A 13,665-nucleotide genomic window follows, 5' to 3' on the forward strand; every position below is an offset into this window, starting at 1 on the left:
CCCTCAAATTTTACATAAGCCTTCATTTTTCTTAGTGTGCCAGAGGAGGAGGAGGAGTGGAGGAGAATAGGAATGGAAATCGAGGAGAGCATGCACACATATCGAGATATAATATTTTTTTAATGCAGGTGGAACCATGAAGGAGCAAAATTTCCAAGAGGGTGAAATTTTTGAAGTGTCCAAATTGGACAAATTTTATATGTCGATCTTACAACTCTCAGCAACATGAACCTGATGACGTAGTCAACTTCCTAATCTAAGTAGCCGATTTGCAGAGGACTCGGAGGATGGAATATTTAAGGAATCTAGGGGGAATCTAAAAGATTCCTTAAGCCCTAGATTTTCACTTTCTCAGAATTCAAAAATTTGACAGTCGATTTTGCACTATTCGATGCCACAAATTTGATGGTGTGTTCAGATTTTCCATTTGCTCATTTCAAATTTTGGCCACTTTTCTAAGTGGAGTGCAGGTGTCAGCATTCATGTGCGAGCAGCCATTTCCATGAGATTCGACGCAGTGAGATTGATGGTATGGCCAGCTTTAGCAGTTTTACACCCTTTTCTTCAGATGGCCCTAGGATGTGAGGTATATGTAGTGTGTTCATGTACTTCTTTTTCTATGCATTGTGCTACACAAATCCCTGTTTGATGTTTGATGTTTGATGTGGGATCCTGTTTCTTACTTGTCTCATGATTCCTTCTTAATGTGATGCGGAACAATCTATGTGATGTACTTGTTGTCATGATTCATCATGTTTTATTTGAGATCCCTTTAATCATGCTGTCACCATGTATGTTTGCATTGAGATCCCTTTTATGCCATATTGGTAGGATATTCATTATCATCATGCATGAGTTTGTGTCATACTGATAGGAGTCCTTTTTTATTGAGAGTTCCTGTAGTGGAACATCTCTTGGAGCCACTCCTATGTGAGGGAATTTTCCTTGTATGATAGTGGCGTCACCTCTTATGTACATCATCACTATTGATAACACTTAATGCAGCGACCTACACCATCTTGACATTGGGGCCCGGAGACGTAGTCCCTCCTGGATGAACTCCATTATCAATGACTTATGTTTTCATGTGTTGACGATTGTCATGTTCCTCTTCTTTACAACATGTAGATGTATTCACTTATTTCCTTTTTAAAAATGAAATTTAACACATCAAGAAAGTAAAAGGTCTTGGAAGGGTCCTTTATCACACCCAGACCTAGATCACTAGGTTCCACACCAATCCAACAACTTTGAATTTTGAGCTATTTTTTCGAGCACTTGATCATTCCTCCCCACTAGAAGCCTTTTGGACCCCAAAATATCACTTTTAGTTTTCCAACAAGTGAGGGTACAATTCCCTCACCTTTCCAATCTTGATCCATTTGCCCTTTGAAGGATTTGTTCCCTTGAGCCCCACTCAAAAGTAATCCACATTCCCTCATTTTGAAGACCTTGTTCTTTTATCAAGAATAGTGTCTTGCTTTAGTCATCAAGGTATTCAGGAGAAAAATCCTCAATGGAAGGAATTTGGATATTTTCTCCTTGATATTAAATCAAAGGAGGCTCATACAACCTTAAGTTCTCAACATTAACAACAACATAAATTTGCATATATGAAGGCAAATCCAACTTGAAGGCATTATTACCAATATTTTCCAAAATTCTGAATGGACCATATCTAATTGGTTTTAGCTTTTTACCTTCTCCTTGGAGCCTCTCTTTGCTAATGTGAAGCCAAAATTCATCACCGACTTGGAACTTGTGATCTACACGATGCTTTTCGTGCCTTGCTTTGTACTTGCCTTGGCTCTTTTCAAGTTGTTCTTGAACTCTTTGGTGTACCAATTGGATTTGTTCAATGAACCTTCTTGCTTTGTCTATGTCACTATGACCATCAATAGCAACATCTTTTCCAAAAATGAAATCCAAAGGAGACTTAGGCAAGTATCCCAAACATGCTTCAAATGGAGATGTTTGAGTTGAAGAGTGCTTGGCCTAGTTGTAAGCATGTTGAATATAGTGCAAATGTTCATCCCACAACTTAGGATGATTGATACAATACTCATGAAGAAGAAGTATCACTGTCCTGTTCACCACCTTTGATTATCTGTTTGTGGATGAAATGATGTACTCTCTTTTAATTTGGTATCCACGAATCCCCACAAGCTTGACCAAAACTTCCCAACAAAGTGAGAATCTTGATCACTAACAATGGATGTGCGCAATCCAAAATCAACCCATACATTATGAAAGAATAACTAAGCAGTTTGTTCAGCTGTAATTTTATTTTTACATGGCATCAAAATACACATTTTGCTGAACCTATCCACAACTACATGCAAATAATCATGACCACTTTTTGACAATGGAAGACCTCCTACAAAATCCATAGAAACTCTCTCCCACGGTCATGAAGGAAACAGAAGTGGTGTGTACAATCCTAACTTCCTATTGCTAGGCTTACTGACTGCACATAATGAACATCCTTTGGTAAAACGTGACACACTTTCAAGCATACGAGGCCAATAACAACACCTCTATAGATGTGCCACCGTCTTACTTACACCAAAATGACCAGCAATAAGAGAAGTACGTGCCTGTCTTATGATGTTGACTCTTTCTCCCTATGGAATACAAAGCTTGCCAAGATGGTACATCAAGTTATCATGCAAATGATAATCCAATCCCTCTACTTGGTTACCTTGAATCAAGCTTGCATAAACATCCTGGAAGTAATTGTCTAATGTATATTCCTCAATATAACTTTCATGCAAAATAGAATTATGCTTGATTAAAGTAGTTGCGCTAATAATAGGCCTAGAAAGCATATCAACACTTTATTGTAGATACCTTTCTTATACCTTATTACCAAGTGGAATTGTTGAAGAAAACCCATCCATCGGAAGTGCCCTGATTCTTGCAACTTAGATTGAGATTGCAAGTATTGAAATGAATTAAGATCAATGTCAATGATTGTTTCCTTAACCATCAAGTAGTGTTTCCACTTTTTCACACTTTGCACCAATGCATACAATTCCTTGTCATATGTAGGATAATTAATCACTGCACCATTGAAATTTTACTAATGAAAACATATAGGCTTACCATGTTGCATGAGGACTGCACCCATGGTGTAGTCACTAGCATCAGTTTGGATATCAAATGATTGTCTCAAGTCTACAAGTGAAAGTACTAGAGCTGAAATGATCTTCTCCTTAAATGCATCAGAGGCCTTTTGTTGTTTTCCTCCCCATTGAAAAACCGTTTTCACACTTGTCAATGCATGCAAAGGAGCTGCTATAGAAGAAAGGTTAGCAATGAATTTCCTCCAATATTGGGCTTCTCCCAAAAAAATTCTTACCTCTGTAACTTCCTTGGGCCTTGGCCAATTCAAAATGACATCAACCTTAGAGGGATCTATTTTCAACTCACCTCCTCCAACAATATGACCCAAGTAAACTAAAGAAGTTTTTCCAAACTCACACTTTGACATGTTTAAATACAATTGTTCTTTCTTTAAGACATCAAGTACTTTACTCACATGCATGACATGTTCATCATGAGATTTACTTAAAATTAATATGTAATCTAAGTCTACTATAACAAACTCATCAAGAAATGGCCTCATAACATCATTCATCACTCACATGAAGGTAGTAGGAGCATTACATAAATAGAAAGGCATAACTAGCCATTCAAACACACCTTGTTTTGTTTTGAATGTTTTCTTCCAAATGTCTCCTTAAACAATTATTATTTGATGGTAGCCACTCCTTAATTCCAACTTAGTAAAATAATTTGCATCTTTCAATTTATCAAGTAAATCATCTATTCTAGGCAGTGGGTAACGGTTCTTTACTGTAATATTATTCAATGCATGGAAGTCCACACACATGCACCATGTTCCATCCTTCTTTGGCACCAATACAATAGGTAAAACACATGGTGAAGAAGATGGCTTGATGATCCCTTTATCCAACAACTCTTGAATTTTCTTTTTAATTTATGCACTTTCCATCACTAACATCCTGTACATGCCAATGTTAAGAAGAGGACTATCTTGCTGCAATTGTATCTCGTGTTGGATTCCTCTCTTGGGAGGCAATCCATCTAGTTCCTGAAACATCTCATCATATTAGTTAAAAACGTCAACCAATTCATATTTCAACCTTGAATCACAACCTTTAAAAGATTCATTATCAACATCATTCTTGGGTTTTATCATTAGAAGCACAAAGTTCTTGCTTGAATTCACTAGTTTTTTCAACTTCCCCACATTAACAAGTGAAAGATTTAGTTTCTTGCTATGAGCTCTCAGAATATATTCTACTCCATATTTGAACAAATGGTATTTGTTTTCATGTATATGGAAGATAGCTTTTCTATCGTAGAGATATAGGCTGCCCAAAACTATACCACATATGTCTAATGGCATAACATCAAGCTCCACTTCATCTATGAAATTTGCTGTAATGGCGAATTTTAGTTTACACTTTCTAGTTACTTGCAATTGTGCATTGTCACACACCCATCCTAATGGATATGGTTTATGATGTGGAATGTTTTCCAAGTTTAAACTTTTGACAATGTTTTCAGAGATAAGATTGGCTTGAGAGCCACTGTCGAAAAGAGTATCAATTTTGCTATGTTTTGAGATTACCCTTATGTGAAAAAGTTCTATCCTCTTCTTTCCATTTGGAGTTTCATTGTGTAAATTTGAAGTACTAGTGCTAGCAATGTATTCTTTTCCATTCATACCCATGGCTGTAATTTTAGTTTCATCACCTGAATTAGATCCCAAATCCTATTGAGTGGTTGCAGTTGTCTTTTGTTTTGCCTTGTTGTTGAATGTCTTTGGTTTCATTTTGGGATGAAGCTTGCCTCATCATGACCCTCTTTGGAACAATGCTTGCATGTTAATTTCTCTCCTTCCTTCTTAATGGATGCATTTTTATTTCTCTTCCCTTTGAAACCCTTTTATTTTCCTTTACCTTTAAATGGCTTTTTACTACCCTCTTCTGGAGTGGTTTTCCCTATTGCCTTAAGATGAGTGGCTTGCACACACACCTCATCTAGATTCTTGGGATTAAACATAAGGATATTCTGCCTAATGTAACTATGTAAACCCCCTATGTACTTCATCAACATGTCTTGTGATTACAAATCTACACCTAACATTAGAGACCTTTCTCTGAATTCTTGGGTGTAATCTTTCACATTTCGACCTTTAAGTTGTATAAATTCTACCAATTCATGATGGATTTATGCATATAAGCTAGAGGATAGAATTTTCTTCTAATTGTAACAATGAAATTAGACAAATAAATTGAGATCTTACCGTGTTTTTTTTAATCTCTTCTTGTGTCTTTGATTCCCAACATACTAGTGCTACACCCTCCAACCTCAAGGAAGCTAATTGAATCTTTTTGTCATCCTCTTGAAGGTTTTGAATTCTGCAATAGACCTCCAACTGACGAAGCCAATTGTCAAGATTCTATGCATTCACTTCACCATTATATATGGACAATTCAAATTTAACATCAAGTTTTAATAAGGGTGATTTACCAGTTTCTTTTGAGGTATGTTGATGAGTATGAGTAAGGGTTGTGTTAGTGGAAGAGGGTGAAGATGCATGTGAAGAAGAAGATGAAGTAGATCGTGGAGAGGGTGGAGGTTTACCTCCATTTCCATTACCTCCTCCTGAAGAACCTTATCCTTTGGGAGGTTTGTAGCTTTCACTGTGCAGTTTGGTATTCCTGTCTTAATAGAGGACCTTCACCATCTTTGTCATATCAAAGAAAGCGTTCTTGAAGACCTTCCCATCCTCTGTCATGTTTGTAGGTTCTCCTTCATGAGAGATGCTCATTGGAGTCTCAACTGTAACTTGAGGAAGAACTGGTGATGGAGATTGTGGTAACCTTGCCCTCATTCCCATTGACCCAACTTCAGGTCTTTCAACTAACTTCCCTTCTCCTCTCTTGAGTTTTAACCTTGTAAGCATGACATTCACTTGCAAACAGTTAAATCCTTCTTTCACAAATAAAACCAAGAGCTCTAATACCAAACTTGATATGATTGAGAAAATTAGTTTTTCTGTGCTAAAATTCCTTTTTAGAATATATTAAAAGTGCTTGAGGATTTATGAAATTATTTGCAAGTTTAAACATGGGTTTTTGAGTGTTTTTATGTAAATTTTATGTGCAAATTAACATAAACAAATGACTAAACAACAACATATAATAGAAATAAAAATTACCATAAACAATATCACAATAACACATGATGAAGGAGTTCACCCCTCCTGGGCTACGTCTTATTGGTCCATCTTCTAATGGTTTAGCCCTCTCTATTATGCTCAAAAGTGTGAATACATCAATTTACAATGCTGAGAAAGATCTGAAACTTGTTCCAATGGCTCCAGAATGCCCAAAAATTCCTGTGTAGCCTCTTTCTGCTCCTAATTTGGTAAAAAATTGAAGAATTTATGGATTTTCCCAATCTTCTGTTAGTCACACTGCAAATTCCCCAAAATATAGCACCATCCTACAAATTTGCCACAAAATGCACTATCAGAGCGAAAATTTCACCAAAAATCGGGCAAATTTGTCGGATGCATTAAATGTCCTCTATTGCCTTATTTCTGAAAAATGTGGCCACATGGGGGCCACGTGCTCGGGGCTAAGCCCAACAGCGTGCCCCACGCATTGCTCTTCGCTGGTGGTTGTGCGCTAGTGGTGCGACCAAGGGCTGGCCCCCGTGGGCTGACCCTACCCCAAATGGCGCATTATTAATGTTTAAATATACACGGAGAACTGTATGGTTAACGAACAAATGCGATAGTGCGTTGGTGGAGGCTTTGGAATTCTTGTGTGAGGTCGCGGGTTCGACCCCTATTGCCTCTGCCCAAACTTGACCCATAATTTTGGTGGCCCCCGGGTTGCCACTTGGTGGCCTCCGGCTCGGCCACGTGTCAGCTCGTGGTTGGCCACCAATCCAGCCAATCAAAAACGCAAAATTTTGTCCAATAAAAAACTAACACTTGTCAGCCTATCATTCACCGGAGGAGCCTGTTGACTAGTCAAACTACTACATAGACTTGCCTAGTCAACGCCACGTTAGTAGTACAGACTGCTGATTGGGTTGCCAATTTTTTTAAAAAATTCCCTTGTTTGGTAAAGTGAACAAAACATGATTTTGGGAGCATAAGGTGTCTGTTTCGCACGAAATGAGTTGCATTGGATTCAGGATGATGAGCACTACACGGTCATCTAGGATCCACATCAATTTGACAACTTTGAATTTTGAGCTATTCTTTTGAGCACCTGATCACTACAATTCTGAAGTATTTCATGGGTAGTTCTTAACGAGCCTACATACGATAAGAAGCTCTATGCCATGGTGCAAGATGTGAAGAAGTGGAAGCACTATTTGATTGGAAATGAGACAATAATCCATACAAATCACCAACAGTTATAGTACTTGTAGGCCTAGAATAAGCTATAGTAGACCAGGCACTACAAGTGGATGGGGTTTTTATAATAGTTTCATTTGGTGATCAAGTATAAGAAGGGAAACACAAACAAGTTGGACGATATGCTTTCAAGGCCACCCACATCAAAGATTATAGCTTTGGGGACTCTTATGCACATGGAGCCATTCACCCATGATGCATACAGAGAGGCATATTCAGAAGATGAGAACTTCAAGGAGGTGTATCAATAGTTGCACATTCAAAGTCACATGCATGATGGCGACAATGTCGTTGACTACCATATCCAGGATGGGTTACTCTACAGGCTAGATAAGATATGTGTTCCTAAAGGTGAGTGTTTGTAGCTTATTAGATAGGCTCACACCTCAAAGTTTACAGGGCACTTTGGTGTAGGGAAGACCATGGCTAACTTGTAGATGTATGTGTATTGGCCCAAGATGCAAGAACAAGTAACTAGGTTCATAAGAGGATGCATGCTTTTTTGTACCAACAAGCCTACCAATAAGAAACAAGGTTTGTATCATCCCTTACCTCTATGTACTCATTATTGGGAAAGAATTTCCATGGACTTTGTGGGAGGTTTAACGAAAACCAAAAAGGGACATGACTACATGTTCGTGGTAGTTGATAGGTTCAACAAGATGTGTGTTTTGATGCCCTATAAAAATACCATCAGTGGACAAGAAGCAACAAACTTGTTCTTTGGACATGTCTGGGTACACTTTGGGATACGAAGGAGCATCATTTCAGACAGGGATACAAGATTTCTCAGTGCATTCTGGACTACATTGTGAGAGAAGATGGACACGAAGTTGAAGAGATCTACAACATTCCATCCACAAATAGATGGGCAGACATAAGTAGTCAATGGGACTTGTGCAACTTTTGAGGGGTTACAACTAGAAGCATTCGAAGATCTGGAATGAAAATATTTTATATATACAACATTCTTATAACAGAGCAGTCCACACTTCTATAGGAAAGTCCCCATTTGAAACTTGTTTTGGATATTTTCCACCTTCACCTTTGGATATTGCATATGGGAAGCAAGGAGGAGTGAAGGAAGACCTTACAGGAGATGCTTTGAGGGCTGAAAATTTATAGATAAGATCAAGTAGATCCATCTGCAGGTACAAGAAACACTACAAAAGTCACAGAGGAAGTATAAGGCCATGCATGATCATCATAGAACAGAGAAATCATTCAAGGTGGGACACAGAGTATGGCTACAGTTGAACAAGGAGAGGTTGCAGGGGCATGGTAAGAAAATCAAGGCTCTCAGGTATGTTCCCTATGAGATATTGGAGAAGGTGGGTGATAATGCCAATTGACTCAGTTTACCACCATATATGCACCTTTACTCAGTTGCAAATGTGGAGAATTTGAAACTCTATGAGCCTTCCATGCTAGATCAGGAAGAGGAACATGTCCTACCTTCTGTGAAGGATTTTGACGCTAAGGAATAGTTGATAGAAGATACAGTTTTGCAGAAGAGGTCCAGAACTACAAGACAAGGGCAACAAGACCTTTGGTAGATTGGGTTGAAGGGACGACTTCCAGGCAAAGCTAAATGGTACGCCAGAGAGAAGGTGGAGGAAAATTTCCTCACCTCATTCAGTAAAATATTTTGGGGACAAAAATCCTCCCAAAATGGGTAGGTGTGATTCGAATTGGATCATTATATTGTTTTTCATCCCTATTGATGCATTTGGAGTGGAAAAAGTGGAGGAATCAGTGTAGGGGACCAATTTTACTAGAGGGACCCAGTTTGGAAAAATGAGGTCCAAAACCTTCTGGGAGTGTTTTGAGGAAACAAATGAAATTTTTTGGGGGTAAAAATTTTCCGCTTAAGCACAACACCTTTCATTCTATTCTAAACACAAAGATATTTCCAATGGCACAAGAATCACATCAATTAGAGTACGTATGCATAAGTTATGCCACTCAGAAGTTGACCTTCCTAATTTCACACCTATAGTTCGGGAGGATGCCTCGTGAGCCCCATTATTCATGTAAAAGGGGATATCCACGTGTTTGTGATGTAAAAGAATCTAGAAGAGTCTATTATGTAAATCTAGTTAAGAGTTGATGTAGTCAAACTTAACCACTAGTAGGCTATCAGGCCGCATTATAACCAAGCCACTGGGAGGACGAGGCATTCCATTATTTTGAGAGAATTTTGTTCCATAGCTGAGCAAAGATAGTGAGGAGAGATAGGAGGTAGAGAAAACACATATGATCTGTGCAATGTAGCAGCCCATGGGCCACAAACATTACTCTTTTGTATCTGCAACCATATTTCTAGACAGAGAAAGAGAGCCAAGCGACCTCACCTTCTAGTTGGGTTTTCTCCCGAAAGGGTTTCCCAAAGAGCATATGTTGTGTATTATGTGTGTGTGATATTATTTTGTTGTTCTCTAATTTTATGCTTTATTTACTTTTAAATGCATGCACTAATTACAGTTAATTTTATAGATCTAGAAATTAAATAAAACTGTAATAGTGTAGAATCTCAGATTTTTAATATAATATCAGATCTGTTGTGATGAATTGTCGAGTGGAATATCCACAATAGTTTACAGATAACAATAAGAACCAAATGAGTTATTTGATTGATACCTAATGCCTCAAAATTCATCTCTGCTAATAGTTTGGAAATACCTTGCCCTTTTATAATTTTTATCAGCTTTAGTTCCAAATCATATTCTTGTATCTTGGCATTCTGCCCCCCACCTTCTAAGTTCAGTATCATGCTGAATTAATGATGCAGGAGCATTCAACTCAATAATATCATTGTATCTTAGTAGACATAGGGGGTCTTGTGTTTTCAAGGAAGTTGGTTTCCCATGTTTTGAATTAATGTAATTATTAATGTTTTGAGTGATTTTAATGAGGAAAGCTAGAATAGGGATTTAATTGAGTATAGTGAGGCATATTAGTAAATATTCTCGAATGTAGCAGAACATGAGAGAATCAAGATAGTTGAGAGATTTGAGAATTAATTGTAAATCTTAGATTAGGAGCTAATTCATGATTTTATGGATTAGAGAGGATCCTTAGAGATAAGGAAGAGATTTCAGGGTTTTGTTTAGAAGATTATGGATTTAAACTAGGAATTGGTTGTAGAATCCCTTTTGTATAAATGTAAGCCTAAAAGGCATAGTCAAGGGTTGGTTAGCTAGTTAGGCAAGTCAAGTTAGTAGTTAGAGGTTTGAATTGTAAGCCTACGGGCAGATTGTGAAACAGAGGCCACTGATATTGGAAATCAGGCCTGAGAGAAGAAACTGTGTAAATATTTGGTTATTAATACAAATAACTCAATTCTGAGTTTGTGTGTGTGTGTGTGTGGAGTAATTTAATTATAATATGTGTGTGAACCAGAGTAGTTCTGTGTAACAGAGGTTGCAAGTGGAGTTCAACAGAAAACAGAGAAGAAGAATGATATGGAGGATCATAATGGATCCTTGCATCGATTGAAGGATCAAAGTAAAGTATAGGAGTGACAGTGATCAAAAGAGTACACAGAGTTGAGCTCGGGAGGAGTTGCACCGTAGAACAACAGAAGGACCAAAACTATGAAGAAACCCAAAACCATAGAAAAACATTGAAGAACTGGCGTAAAAACCCAAGTGAAGAGAAGAGCGAAGAAGTGAAGTGTCGACACACAGGAGTCGTTAGATCTATATGATCAACGGACGATATTTGTTCATGATAAGCGGCCAGGATTAAGTCGCACAGAATGGAACCAAGAAATGAATGACATAGATTCAATCTAAGTATTTGCGAAAGGAGAAAGGTGAGAATCGATCTAGACCGTCAGATTGACAGATCTAGTAGATCAACAATGATTAACAACTAAGTGGGGGTAGAGAGTACGAGATGCCTTGATCGCGGTTGAATACCTGCAATTGTTCTTAGCCATCAATCGCAAAATTTAATGCTTACGTCATAGTCCACTATGACATTAAACCTATAATTAACCCGCGTGCTAGTTGGAGGGCTGCAAATCGTAGGATTTGTTGGCTTCCATCATCTAATGGATATCGGCCATAAAGATGATCAAATGATAATCTTTGAATGGACCCTAAGTTTTATAGATAGAGGACTTATAATTCATATTGGCTCCGTGAGGCGGTTAAACGTCATGCAAGTTTCTGACGTGATATCATTACAGATCGTCAGATCAGATGGATTTTGATCTATGATGCAGAATCACTGAGAAACTCTATTGATCGTAAAGGACATCAGCCGTCAGAATAAAGGTAAGATCGACAATGGAGATTGAGCGGTAAGACTTGTGGAGAGGGGACTCAAGAAGGTTATAGGTGTGGTTTTATTCCATTTGAATTCTAGTTGTGTTATCGCATATCGCATGCAAGAGGCGACAGAGTCACAAGTTGGTATGACGCGAGATTGCGACAGCCGTTGATATGGTGGACGAAATCAATGGTGGAAAGCATGATTGCATCCCGTAGATCAGAAATTCTGAATGCATATTCTTAAGAGTCTTTGAACCCAACGATTGCGATAAAGGAAAGCATTGGTAAATGTGCAAAGGCTGAGGAAATGCGAAAAGATATGGCTCATGTACGCTTTGTGGAGTATTTCTATTATATAAGGATTATAATAGGAATAAAGCAATAGGAGGTTTATGGAGTTAAGTCCAAATATAATCAAAGTGAAAGAGTTGGGTTTGGTTATATGTGTGGTCGTAAGGATTAACGAAGCTTTAATGAAGAGGGTGTATAAAGTCCTGATGGAAAAGGATTGATTAAGGGACAAATTGGGTTTATTATCAAATCGTTCTGCATGGGATTTTACATAAGGGGCCTTAAACCTAAATTAATTGAGGCATATGACCAGGAAGGTCATTGAAATTCTGGGACAGATGAGATTATGTATTTTATATGCATACTACGGGTATTGCGGGTATACCCTGTGTCATTTGGTATTAGAGCAGAATTGTGACTGAAACATTTGATATTAAAGCAGCACAAAGAAATTCTGTGTGAAAATTTCTTTGAAAAGAATTTAGAACAGAGTTATGTTTTGGAGGTGTGTATATAGGTGAATGGTGATGAAAGTAGGCAAGAGGAGATCAGATTCTAATCTGACAAATAGTAAGCACACAGAGATAAAGTACAACAAAATATTGGGAGAATTGAAGATGCAAAGAAACAAAGGACAATCCATTCAAAGTATAGGTGAATGGTAGAACAAGATCGTGCAAAAGTCTTGAAGGTGAGATGGTATGTTTTTATTTTGATTTGATTTGAAGATTGGAGAGTGTGTGGTATTTATATTGATACACAGGTAACAACAAAAGAAGGTGAGAATATTGCAACAACCTAGAGCAAGGAGTGCTCAATTGGTTCTAGAGGAAAGAACCAGAGAGATGCTAGAAGACCGAGCTCAGAGGAGAGAAGCTTAGTGACGCATATGTAGCAAGAAGGAGACTTGTTATTGCAGAGGTATTGTTGCAACTCACAAGAAGATAATAAGGGCAATTCCATAGAGGATGTGGGTAGAATTGCTAAGTAATGAAGGAAGCTGATAAGACTTTCTAAGTGAAAGAAGAAGTGGTTAGAACCAAGTATTTCATTGTGATTGAAATATGAGAGGACAATTGTGTTCTTAGAAGATGTAGATGAGTTGAAGCCTAAAGGAGCAGAGAGAAGTGCTCAAAAGAGGTTCTAGGGATAGAGAACCAAGGGCTTGCCAAAATACCAAGTACCGAGGAAAGCTTGGTGAGGTAAGAGGCAGCAGGGAGGACTTGCTGTTGCAGAGGCTTTAATGCAGCTCATAGTGAGTGAGTGAGGAACTCATAGAGATGGAGGAGAAAATGACTACTGATAGTCATAGCAGAGGTTCTAAGGAAGACCATAGCAGAAGAAAAGTGAAGAAGGAGGATGCCAAGGAAAATGGCAAGAGAATGAGTCAAGAGGAATTTGACAAGGAAATTGCAGAGATGAAAGAACAACTCGATGCATTAATGATGATACTTGAGGAAAACCAGAGATTAGGTTGGGTATTAAAGAAGAAGCTAGTAAGGTGGCATAAACTATAGAGAAGGCTACAATAGAGGCAAGTAAAGTGGTTGATGGGAAAACTCAGAGAAGTAGAGTCAGAAATGGAAGTTTCCATTTGTAAACCAGAACAGGGTGAAATTCTGG

This window comes from Pinus tabuliformis, chromosome 8 (genome assembly GCF_031772625.1).
Source record: "Pinus tabuliformis cultivar Carrire ecotype Pingquan chromosome 8, CPIR1, whole genome shotgun sequence".
Taxonomy (NCBI): domain Eukaryota; kingdom Viridiplantae; phylum Streptophyta; class Pinopsida; order Pinales; family Pinaceae; genus Pinus; species Pinus tabuliformis.